We start from the raw sequence: 13,737 nt of genomic DNA, 5'->3' as shown, positions 1-13,737 counted from the left end.
TTTATGTGAATCAGGGATATTGATCTACAATGTTCTTTTAGTTTTCTTGTTTGGCTTTAGTATCTGGGCAATGCTAGCCTTATAAAATGGGTTTGACTGTGTCATGTTCTATTTAATTTTTGAAAGAGTCTAGGGAGACTCGGCATTAGTTTTTTTTATTTATTTTTATTTTTATGTTTTCTAGAATTTACCAGTGAAGCCAACTGGTCCTGGACTTTTCTTTGATGAAAGATTTTTGATTACTGATTCAATCTCCTTACTCATTATTGGTCTGTTCAGATTTTCTCTTTCTTCATCTCACTCTTGTTAGGTTGTAGCTTTCTTAGAATGTATCCATTAATTCTAGGTTATCCAATTTGTTGTCATATAATAGTTCAAAGCAGTCTCCTATGTTCCTTTATATTTCTGTGTGATGGTCATAATGTCTCCTCTTTCACTTTTGATTTCTTTTGGTATATTTGAGACATGTCTCTTTTTTTTCTTAATGTAGCCAAAGTGTGTCAATTTTGTCATTTCAAGAAACCAAGTGTTAGTTTTACTGAACTTTTGTATTGTTTTTCTAGTCCCTATTTATTTTTTGATTTTTTTATATCCTTGATTCTGAGGACTTTGTGTTTAGTTTTTCTTTCTTTTTCTAGTTCCTTGAGGTATTAACTCAGGTTGTTTACTGGAGATCTTATTTTCCTAATGTAGGCCTTTATCACTATAAATTTGTCTCTTAGAATGCATGAGATGCTTTTCCTGCATCTAATAAGTTTTGTGATTTCAATTTTTATTTGTATCCATACTTTTAAAAAATTGTCTGTTTTGGTTTGTTCTTTGATTCAATGATTATTCAAAAGTGTATTTGTACGTATTTGTCAATTTTCCAATTTTCCTCGTGTTCTTGATTACTAGTTTCATACAATTCTGGCTGCAATAGATGTTTAATATAATTTCAAAATTCTTAAATGTGTTAAGATTTATTTTGTAGCCTAATGTATATTCTGTCCTAGAGAATGTTCTTTGTGCACTTGAGAAGGATACGTATTCTGTTGTTGTGGAACAGAATGTTCTATAAATGTCTGCAGGTCCGTTTGGTCTAAAGTTTGGTTCAAGTCCAGTGATTCCTTATAGATTTTTTGTCTGGATGATCAATCAATTGTTGAAAGTGGGATAATGCAGTCCTGTACTATTATTGTATTGCTGTCTATTTCTCCCTTCACATCTGTTAGTATTTGCTTTATGTATTTATGTGCTGTAGCATTGGATACATATATATTAATATCTATAATTATTATATCATTTTGAGGAGTTATTCCCTTTATCAATACATAATGACCATCTTTGTCTTTCGTAAAAGATTTTGACAAAGTCTATTTTGACTACTATAAGAATAGCATCATTTGCTTTCTTTTGATTTACATCAGAATGAAATATCTCTTTCCATACCTCCACTTTTAGTCTATGTGTATAGTTAAAGCTAAAGTGACTCACTTTAAGCAGTATATAGTTGAGTATTGGTTTTATCCATCCCTTCTATGTGTTGTGATTAGAGAATTTAATTCATTTTAAATTCAACATAATTATTGAGAGGTAAGGACTTACTACTCCCATTTTGCTAACGCTTTTTGTCTGCTTTGTTGATTCTTTGCTTTTTTAGTTTTTTCCTTCATTACTATGTTTCCTTGTGATTTGATGATTTTCTGTCATGGGATTCTTTGATCCCTTTATCTTTATCTTACATTTATCTGCTATAGGTTTCTGCTGTGTAGATATCATGAGGCTCACATAAAAACATCTTATAGTTAAAACAGTATATATGCTGATAACAACATTGATCATATACAAAAGCCACGTGCTTTTACTCCTCACCACATATTATTTGTTTTTGATGTCACAATTACAACTGTGTATATAATATGTCCATTAACAAATTATTGTAGCTATTGTTATTTTTATGACTTTGTATTTTAACCTTTATACTGCAGTTATATGTGATTTATATACCAACATTACAGTATTAGGATATTCTGATACTATTTATTTATTGTTACCAATGCATTTTATACTTCCGTATGTTTTTATATTACTAAGTAGCATTCTTTGGTTTCATCTTAAAGATCTCCTTTCAGCGTTTCTTTAAAGGCAGGTCTAGTGGTGATTAATTCCCTCCGATTTTGTTTCACAGGATGATCTATATCTCTCCCTCATTTCTAAAGGATAGCTTTGTTGAGTATATTATTGTTGGTTGGCTATTATTTTCTGTAAAAACTTTGAATATATTATCTCTCTCTCTCACTGGCCTGTTAAGTTTCTATTGATATCTACTAAAAGCCTGGTAAGATTTCCCTTGTGATGAAACTCTCTTCTCCTGCTTTTTTTCAAAACTCTCTGTCTTTGATGTTGACAGTGTTGTTATAATATGTCGTGGTGAAGTCTACCTTTAGTTGAACTTGATTGGAGAATTTTTAGCTTCATGTACCTAGATATCCATATCTCTCCCCAGATTTGACAAGTCTCCAGCCATTATTATTATTACTGTTATTATCATTTGAGACAGAGTCTCACTCTGTTGCCCAGGCTGGAGTGCAATGGTGCAATCTTGGCTCACTGCAACCTATACCTCCCAGGTTCAAGGGATTCTCCTGCCTCAGCCTCCCGAGTAGCTGGGATTACAGGCACCTGCCACTATGGCTGGCTAATTTTTGTATTTTTAGTATGGACAGGGTTTAACCATGTTAGTCAGACTGGTCTCGAACTCCTGACCTCAGGTGATCTGCCTGCCTCGGCCTCCCAAAGTGCTGGGATTGCAGGTGTGAGCCACCACGCCCAGCCCAATATTTTTAAACCAAGTTTATTGTCCTCATTTGGTCTTTTTTCCACTATATTTTCTATAATGTGAATATTAACTCTATTAATGGTGTTCCATAAAATCTCATAGATGTTTTAAAATCCCTTTTCATTTTTTTTCCATTTTCTTCTATGATTACACAGGTTCAAATGATCTGTCTTTATATTTGCTGATCCTTCTGCTTGAAGCTCTCTATTGCATTTTTTTTTGTTATTTTTTTAAGGTTTTTTTTTTTTTCTTCAACTTTTATTTAAAGTTCCAGGGTGCTAGCACAGGATGTGCAGGTTTGTTACATAGGTAAACATGTGCTATGGTGGTTTGCTGCACACATCAACCCATCACCTAGATATTAAGCCCAGCATGCATTAGCTATTCTTTCTGATGCTTTCCCTTCTCTAGCATCTCCCAACAGGATCCAGTTTGCGTTGTTCGCCACCTGTGTTCATATGTTCCCATCGTTCAGTTCCCACTTGTAAGTGAGAATATATTGCATTTTTAATTTTGGTTACTGTATCTTTTAGTTCCAACATTTCTCTTCGATTATTTTTAATGTTTTCTATCTCTTGAAATTATTATTTTTTCTTGTATTATTTTCCAGATTTTATTGTTTATATGTATCTCATATTTAATGAGCTTCTTAAAACCAATTATTTGAATCATTCTTAGGGAATTTGTGTATCTCTATTTCTTTGGGTTTGATTATTAGAATTTTACTTTGTTCCTTTGGTAATGTCATGTTTTTCTGATTTTTTTACAACTCTTGAAGCCTTGCATACATGTCTACACATTCAAATAAATAGTAACCTCTTAGAGACCTCATAGACTGCTTTGGTAAGCAAAGACATTTACCTGTGTGGTGGGAGCCTGGCTGGAGTGTGCTGTGTCACCAGGCACAAAGTGTGGAGGCATGTAGAGGCTCTAGATCCATGGCATCACAGTGTTTCATTAATCTGCAAGATTTTGTCAGTGAGGGCTTCAGGGGTCTGCAGTGTCTGTAAGGTCTTTTGGGGTCTTCGGCAGCATCTCTGGGTTCAGTAATGAGAGGTTAGAGCTACTGGTTGTGGAGACTGGGGCCAGTAGTGTATACAGTCTCTGTTGTAGGGGCTGGCTAGCTATAGGCATGTACATAGCAACAGGGGTCACTTGTGAGCACATGCATAGCTAGCAGCAGGGTCCTGTGGCTTGCATAGGCTGTTACAGGGACTGGGGCTAGTGGCAAGCAAGTACATGACTGCAGGGGCCATTTGCAGGAACGCATGTGATTGGGAGGGCTGGCAACAGGGGTTAGGCCCATTATGTACATAAAGTAGCTCCTTGGGCTGATGCCAGAAATATGCACGTGTGCAGCTGTAAGGGACAGCTATGAACTAGCACACGGTGGTGGGGATTGTTGACAGTGGTTAGATTGGCCGTGTGCACACACAGTGCTGCAGGAATTGGGGCTGGTGATAGGCATTCATGTGGCCATAGGAGACAGCTTCATACACCCATACAGAAGTGGGAGCTGGGACCACAAGTAAATGTCTAGGCCATTTGCAGACACAAATGCAGTGACCTTACTACATTCTGGGGCCAAAGCACACTTGGCAACACCAGCTGGAGCAGCTCCAGAGAGCCTGGAGGGAGAGGCATGGCTCAGACAGTAGAAGTCTGAGAAGGCAGAAAAACTGCAGGGCCCTCCGTGGTAAAGAGTGAGTAGTCCACAGAGGCTGTGCTGGCTGTTGGTTTCCTTAGCAGTGAAAATTCTTGGTTTCCTCTGCGGTGCAACGCTTTGTGGTCCATGATGGTGAACCCTGGGGGTTCCTCAGCAGTGAAAACTGCAGAGGATGCACATCAGCTGTAAGGGCTTCTGAGGCCGTCAGTGGCAAATGCTGTTGGGATTCTCCATAGAGTAGACCACTGGAGATAGTCAGGGGACCTGCTATGTAGCTGAAACTGATAATCCTCGCCTTTCATCTTTGTTCTTAGCTGTCTTCAGATGTCTCAGCTATGTTAATTTCCCTTGCAATCTGAATAGAGTATAATCAAAGTGCATCCTTTGGAATATATTTTAAAAAGCCAGGGAAATTGGTTACTCATCTTTCTCTCCTTTTCCCTGTGAAGGGAACTCATGGATTGGGCATTCCCACTCAGTGCTGTGTAGACCTAGGGGATGAGATAATGCAGGGAAAATGAAACTTATTTCTTCCTATTTGTTTTGTGCTGTTATTCTCACATGTTTGTCCCACTATGTTGTTATAGCTTCTTAAATGGACTCCTGAATTCACTAGGGATAGTTTCATTGATGGATCGATGTCTAATTGCTGACTTTTATCAACAAAAAGGCCCCTAGCACTCACATGAAGGTCTTTCCCTTGATGGTGACAAAGGCTGGGATCCCCTCTTCTGCTATCTTGATATCACTCTTATTTTTTTTTTATTTAGGAAAATAATTAAAAATCTACAATATCAGAGTTTCCTGTTTGTTGTTTTATAGTCTGCTTTGTTGTGCATTGTTAAAATTTCTGAACCCAGGTAACCACATAGCAATTATGAAACTGAGACTATAGAGCTGATTAGCCTACATTCCTTATGGACTCCATGTTAATTAATTTCACACTGAAGAAAACTGATTCATCTTTATCGTGGATGTGATCAAGAATTAGGCATTTATTTTTTGGAGAGGCTTTGACACAGTCCAAAAAGCCTATAAGAAACTTGAAAAATTAATAATGAAAATAGCAAACCATCCTAACCAACAAACACAAGATGATATGTCCATGTAATGGCTATTTATGTCTGTCAACCTGGATATACTATGGAGTCCAGGTATTTGGTCAGACAACTGGTATGGATGTTGCTGTGAAGGTATTTTTGATGTGATTAACATTTACCTCAGTAGACATTGAATAAAGCAGATTACCCTCTATAATGTGAGTAGTCCCCACAGTTGAAGGTCTTAAAAAAAAAAAAAGACTGAGGTTCCCTGAAGAAGAAAGCATTCTATTTCCAGACTACTTGCAGACTCAAGATTGCAACATCAGCTGTTTTCTGAGTCCCTAGTCTACCGATCCGCCCTGCAAATTTTGGACTTGACAGCACCCACAGTTGTGTGAGCCAATTATTTAAAGTCTCTGGGTCTCTCTTTAATCTCTCTTTCTCTCTGTCTCTCTCATCTCTACTGTCTCTCTCTCTCCCTGTCTCTCCAGCCCACCCTCATACAACCTGTTGGTTCTGTTTCTCCAGATAACCCTGACTAATATAGCTCAGTAATAAAGAACAACTCTAGAAACAATTCCAGAGATGGTAATGATCAACTTCTATCATTTAACATAATACTACAATAAAGCATGTAGTTTATGAATTACATTTGAATTATTATATTTTAACAAATACTGTGGGGTTGTTTGGTTTTTGTTTATTTTTTAAAGCACAGTTATGTTTTTTAAAATAGGCACTCCAGTATTTTTGTGATGCAGTCTATGACCATCAGAAATCTATTTCTAGATAATCTGCTTAAGGATTAGATGGATTAGTCCATACTTCTTATTAATCAACCCTTCAGCTTTCAATTAATTTAAAACCAGTTTAATTTGAATATGAGTGGGTTACTTTTTCTCTTTTTAAAAAATAATCGAGAAAAATATTTGTGAAAATGAATCTGGACTTTGTGTTCATGGTGGTTTCTATTTACAGTTGCACCTTCAAAATTGAAAGTGATATTGTCATAAAATTGTTAATGTAAATTGGTTAAATTTTTAAGCGTTGGACATCTTTTAATCTCTGTGTTATTTAGTTTGTGATATGTTACTTTGATAAATTATTGCTATGAAAAGGGGTAACTGCATTTTTATACTTCAACTATATTTTTAGAGTAATAATATAAATTATTGATTTTCAGAAAAACACACAAAGAAGTGATTTCCCTCCAGGGAGCTTGAATCACTGTTGATGTAGATCATTGACAGTCTGTTGGCACATGCCTGATCCTTGATTCTTGATTCTGAGTGTTTGGAAACAGGAGCAAGACTTACTTTTGAGTATCTCCTTCCTAACTTTAGATATATAATTATGTGTTAAACCAGTCAAAGCCCAGATGTCAGAAGTGTGTCAAATGGCCAAATATCAAGAGAGGGCATCTATGTCCCACTAAAGCAGCATCATTTGCCAACCATGCTTCTTAGGTCTTAAGAAGATGCTTGCCATTTTATCAACAGTCACTGCTGAGATAAGGCAGTGGAACAAGTTATACGAGAACCTGAAGTAGCTATGGGAAGCAAGCCGATTTCCTTTTGCAACAAAAAGATAAGTGTTCCTTTCCATGATTTCAGTAATTCAGTAACACAAAAAATAACTGATTGGATAACAACCTGATTATTAACAATTAAAGTGCTTGACCTAAAATTTTGATTGAAATGTTGACATTGATATGGTTTCAGGGAAAATTGGAATTAAAGTAAAGCAGCACACAAACTGTAATAAAACTTTTTTCAAATGCAGTCCACATCCCTGCTTCTAGTGCCTGCATGTGGAATAGTATGAGTAAAGTGTGCATGGTGGACTAGGTAAATGATGCCTAAGATCTGGGATAGCATTGCCTTAGGGCTTCGTAGTCTGACTCTCAGCAGTTCCACCAAAGGCACAGAACAGTAAGCCAAAGAGCATGCATGTGTAAGTTCTTCTAAATCAGAAACTCGCTATCTCAGAGATAACAATCTGTCCTTCTTGCTTATGAAGTACATCCTTCGGAGCTACAGAAAGGTGGAACATGGCCCAATGGTATAACTCTCTTAAAATTCAAAATACATTTATTTAATGCGACTTTCAATCAACTCTTCAAGGAAGGTGAAATGAACTCATTCTGTAGGTGGATGATAAAGGTACTAAACAAGGTTCTCAATCATCTCTAAACCCAATGGGTCTGATTAGATTAGGAGTGGCAGGGGAGAAAAAAAACAGTAAATGGAGGAAGTACTTTACCAATTCTGTGTAAGGTATTGTACTCAGTAATTTTATTTGACTCTTTTCATTTTCAGGCAAAAAATTCTGAAGTTTATATATTATCTTTATTATGCAAATAAAATGACAAATTTTGGAGAGTTGGAATATTTTGCCTATAGTTACAACATGTATCTAGAATTCACATGCATGCATATTTTACCCAACATCCATGTTCTTTCCACTGTACTATAACATCTTTCTGTATGACCAGTCAACTCATATGTAAGTGGAAAGATTAAGCTTTTCTGAAAAGTCGAAGGACATTGTTAAATATTGTAAGGAACAACATTAAGGACATTGAATGTTGTCCTGCATTGAATGAGGCCATAAGTATGTATATCTCTTTTTAATGTCTTTCTAGTCACCATAAATTATAATACTATTTTAGAGTATTATAGTAGGAGTTCTAGGTATCCATAAAAATTATGGTTCTTGTCTTCTTGAAAGTGCATGGGAAAATTAAAATTTCCTAATTTCCTAAAATTGGGATGATTAAATATCTAATATTTTGTCAATAGAATTTATGAGAAGAAGTGGCCTGTCACTTCCATTGATATGGACAGGAGACAGGGAAACACTGGATAGAAGACGGTAGTCCCCCGAGAAGGGACCCACCCTCAAGCCTGAAGACCCATGGCCCTAAATAGGGACAGGAGTTTCTGTTTTTATGCCCCAAAGTTGTCTTTTGGCCCACTATGCCCCCTGTCCTATACCCACATAAACCCTGAGCCCCAGGTTCCAGAGGCAGATGAGCAGACAAAGAGACAAGGAGACATACAGGTAAAGGGCAGAATGATGTGACAGAGAAAGAGAGAGGAGGAGGAACATCTGAATGCTGGGAGGAATTCAGCTGGGGGCAGTTGGAGAGGAGCTTGGCTGTTGGATGGCCAGGCTCCAGAAGAAGATCGTCTCCCCACTCCATCACGATTTCCACTCTCCATCCATCCTGCTGAGAGCCACCTCCACTACTCAGTAAAACCCGTGTATCCATCCTTTCAGTCTGTGTGTGACTAAATTCCTCCAAGACGCTGGACAAGAGCTCAGGATACAGAAAGCTGTCACACTGGCCCTCTGCCCTTATGGAAAGGCAGAGCGTCCACTGAACTGGTTAACACTCCAGCCATCCATGGACTGCAGGCGCACTGTAACACATGCTTGCTTGGGCTCCTGCACCTGTTCCTCTGTATGCTCCCCTTCTCGTCAGGGGTTTGAGCAGCAGCAGCAGTGACCAAATAGGCAGGCCACACCCCTGCCACCCATCCTGTGAGGGGGATCAGGGAATTTACCTGTTTCACCAGGCCAAAGCATTTAATTGACAATATTTGATTTTTCAACTTTCTCTTTCTGTGTCACAGTGAACCTGAAGGCACATGTGTGTGATTGCATCATAAAATGGCATAGGGTGATGTGTGGACACAAACCTACTGCCAACTTGTGTTGAAAATATATAGCTTAATATAGTTTAAAATAAAGTTTACTTGTGTGAAGCTATGAAGAATTTTGATATTTAGTTACTGCAGCATAGTGTAGGTTCCCCTGATTGATGAACTTAAAATGAATATATTTCTCATGTATTATTCCTTTCTCACTAAGTAGAGCAGTCCTTAAATAGTTTATATGGGTAAAACATCAGAAGTAAGAAAATGTTCCCATGATCACTATTGCATTTCATCCTTCCTACAACCATTTTTCATCATCTCATTTTGAAGAAGAGGGTGTTCAAGTTCATGGGGGCAAAGGAATTTGTTCTGTACTGCACAGCAATTACTTAGAGTCGGGATGTGAATACAGATCACTTAGGTCTTAGCCCAGGATTTCTTTCTTTTGTCCTTGGCCATTCCCAGTTCTTAGTGCCAAATCCAATAAATGTGTTTTAGATCTAAATGGACTCTTTTAGTAGGTTTTTCAGCTGCTTTTGACATTATTGATGTTGTCCTCCTCAAAATTCTCTATTCTCTTAACTTCTGTGACACCACCTTTTTTTAAATTCACTCTTTTATCTGTCTTTGCTTCCTTCATGAACTTGACTTCCTCTGCCTGTCTCCTAAATATTCATATTTTTATGTGTTCGCAGCTAATTTCTTTCCTTTTTTCTAGCATCTCCAACTGGGTGATCTCATTCACTCTTATGATTATAATTCTCAGTTTTATGCTAATGACTTTCTAATTTATAGGCAGGTACAATGTTTTTTTCCTGAAATTTAAAGCTCTATAGTCAGTGCCACAGAAGCATCTCTTTTTGAACATCCCCAAGGCTCGTGGTCCCCCGTATTTAAAATAATGTAATTATCATTCACTTAGTCATTTAATCCTGAAGCTTGGATACCACTCAAAACCCATTCATCTTCTTCATCACAACACAGCCTATCAAACTGTAAAATATATTGATGATAACTTCTGGATATTGTAGGGGTTTTGTGCCTGTTTCCCTCCTTCTGCCAAAATTCCAGATTAGTTTTATTGTTGTTGTTGTTCGATCCTTTCTATTGAACTTCTATACAGACAATAACTAGGCATTATGCAGTCATCTCCGGCTTTATTTTTCATTCAATCACATTGCTAGCAGTGTGCTGTCCTTAGAGCATCTTTTAATCAGTTTTATTGAAGTATAATTAATACATAATAAAATTCACACACATGAAAAACAGTGTTTAATATGTCTTAATAAATGTGCATGCCCATTGTAGCCACCACCGTGGGCTCCCTGGCAAAAGTATCATAGGCTGGGTGGCTTAAACGACAAATATTTATTTTCACACAGTTCTGGAGGCTAGAAATCTAAGATCGATTCAGTTTTCAGTGAGGGCTTTCTTCCTCATTTACAGACAGCCACCTTCTCTCTGTGTGCTTATGAGGGAGAGACAGACAGAGACAGAGTCAGATAGAGAAATAAGAATCTGGTGTCTCTTTATAAGTAGACTAATCCTATAGGATGAAGGCCACATCCTTATAATTTCATTTAGCTTTAATTACTTCCTCAGAGGCCAGGTTTCCAAATACAGTAATGTTTTGGGTTAGAGCTTCAACTTATGAGTTCCGGGGGTACACAATTCAGTTCATAAAACCCATGTTTTCACCACTGTAGTCAAGATATGTAACATTTCTTTAACCATGAAAACAAATTGTGTGGCTCTTCACTTTCAACATACTCACCGTCACAAAAAATAAATGAGACAGAACTAAACTAGTAAACCACTTGTCTGCTTTGGGTTCCTATATTACTTTGTCTTCTTGAGAATCCATATAAGTGAATCATACAGTGTTTATGCTTTGTGTTTTGCTTCCTTCACTCTGCATGATGTTTCTGAGGTTTACCTGTTTTGTCTTGGGATTCAGTATTTCTTTCCTTTATATTGCTGAGTAGTATTTCATTATATGGAAATACCATGATATCCTTATGCATTCATCTGTCGACTGAAATATGGGTTGTTTTTACCTTATGGCAAAAGTATATGTTGAAATTATACGTTCAATTATGGTCTGATTATCTTGTGTAGGTTTGTTTTTATATTTTGGTAGTGGGCATCTATAGAAAGCACACGGTATTTAACTTCTGAAGGAGTGAATGGTACTTTATCTAAGTTAAAAATCTTACCAAGTCTTAATTTTAGGCTTTCTTTATGGGGGGAATACATCTTACTTGTCTGTGTGATCTTTACTCTGAAGTCACAGTCTTTATTGTATCCTAAATAGTGCCATATTGGAGATAAGGTAATACAGGAAGCTCTCCACTCTGCCAGGGAGAGGATCCCATGTCCTTTCCTATTACCCATCTCTAAGCACTGCCTGATGACTAACATCTCCCCTGCTTTCAAATCTACAGAATTTTACTCTGGTAAGGCTCAGATAATCCATTCTGTACATATATAATATAGCCCTCAGCCACAAACTTGTGGGAGACCCCATATGGATTTCTGGGGCGCTCTTTGATTCATCACTGTTTTAGTTTGGGCTGCTATAAAAAATTAAAATGTCATAGACTGGTTGGCTTATAAACATCAGAAATTTATGTCTCACAGTTTTGAAGGCTGGGAAGTTCAAGATCAAGGTACTGACAGATTATGTGTTTATTGAAGACTCTTTTCCAGATCGTAGACTGCGGACTTTTCTTTGTATCCTGACATGGCAGGGGGAAAGAAATGGTCAGAGGCTCTCTGAGATCTCTTATATAAGGACACCAATCCCATTCATGAGGTCTTTACCTTAATAAGTTAATTATCTCCCAAAGGCCAGAACTCCTAATATCATCACCTTGGGAGTTAGGATTTCAACATATCAGTTTTGGGGGAGAATGTTATGATCTGAATGTTGTTGTCACCCAAAATTCAAATGTTGAAACACAATGCTCAAAGTGCTAAGATTAAGAGAAGAAACCTTGTGGAAAGGGATTAAGTGCCCTTATAAAAGAGGTTGAAGGGAGCTTCATTGGCCCTTCTGCTGTGTAAGCCCACATAGAGTGTGTCATCAATGAGAAACAGGCCCTCGCCAACACCAAACTTTATGGTGCCTTGATCTTCGAATTTCCTAACCTCCAGAAATATGAGAAATAAATTTCTATTGTTTATAAGCCAGCCAGTCTAAAGTATTTATGTTATAGCAGCAGAAACAGACTAATACGGGAGGACACAGATGTTCAGTCTGTAACATATACCTCTCAGACTCAGTTGCCCCATCTCTGATCTCCACGTTCTCAGCTCAGAAGACAGCAGTGTCCTGCTCAGACCTTATCCCTATGTGATGAGAAATTTCCCGTAGACAGATATCTAAGCAGTGGGTCTCACCTGTGAGCTCCCCTTCTCTTAGCGATCTCATGATGCACTGCATATTGCCAGAGCCTGAAGTACGTCATATATCTTTTCCAGTTTTAGTTTTAATGGTGCAGTTGATAGCTAGCCTGGAAAATTTTACTACCTGAAACATATAATTTTATATATATATTATTTCATAGTATTATTTTAAATGTATTATGTCCAAGCTAAAAATTCCTTAAATTTTATGTATCATAAACAGCTCGGCAGGTTTTTGTTTTTTAAGGGCCTTGATGTTTGATTCCTTGACTCTATTCTTTAGCCTCTTTTAATCTCCATTTCGTGCCTGAAATTTTAAATTGCTTACAAAGACCATGATGCTACTAGGCTCCATCCATTCCAACACACATTTTGTTATTTGACACCACACCATAATTAATACCTTGGAAATTTATTATGATCCCAAAATGTTTCTGACATCACTTAGATATGTTTATCCCATATCTGACAATAGGCTACTGTGAGCACATACAACAACTGAGTTAACAAGAGATTTAGGAATCTCCCCAGGTGTGGGAAAATAATCTTTTAAATCTTTTAAGCAGCACACAATCAAATGTCAACAGTATCTTTCAGATAAACAAATAATGGCAAGTTCTCCTTTGTTCAGGATGGGGAGCATGCCTGTTCTTTTGATCGTAATCAATCAAGTATAAGAAAAGGCATTTTAAAAATGTTCTTATAAAATACTAGCACTAAATTAGAGGTCAGAAAAAAATACTGATCAAGTATTTTAAAAATAATAAGCTTGGCTGGGCACAGTGGCTCACACCTGTCAATCCCAGCACTTTGGGAGGCTGAGGTGAAATGATCGCTTTAGCCCAGGAGCTCAAGACCAGCCTGGGCAACGTGGTGGGGTCCCATCTCTACAAATAATTTAAAAATTAGTCAGACATGTTGATGCATGCCGGTAGTCCTAGCTACCCAGGAGATTGAGGTAGAAGGATCACTTGAGCCCAGGAGGTCGAAGCTGCAGTGAACTGTGATCGCACCACTGAACTCCAGCCTGGGGGACAGTGAGACCCTGTCTCAAAATAATAATAATAAACTTAGAAGTACACACTTTTAAAGTCTTTAGCATATAAAACTTTGTACATTTCATTCATATATCTATCA

Source organism: Macaca nemestrina, chromosome 18, assembly GCF_043159975.1.
Source record: "Macaca nemestrina isolate mMacNem1 chromosome 18, mMacNem.hap1, whole genome shotgun sequence".
NCBI classification, from domain to species: Eukaryota; Metazoa; Chordata; class Mammalia; order Primates; family Cercopithecidae; genus Macaca; species Macaca nemestrina.
This window is presented reverse-complemented; position numbering follows the sequence as displayed.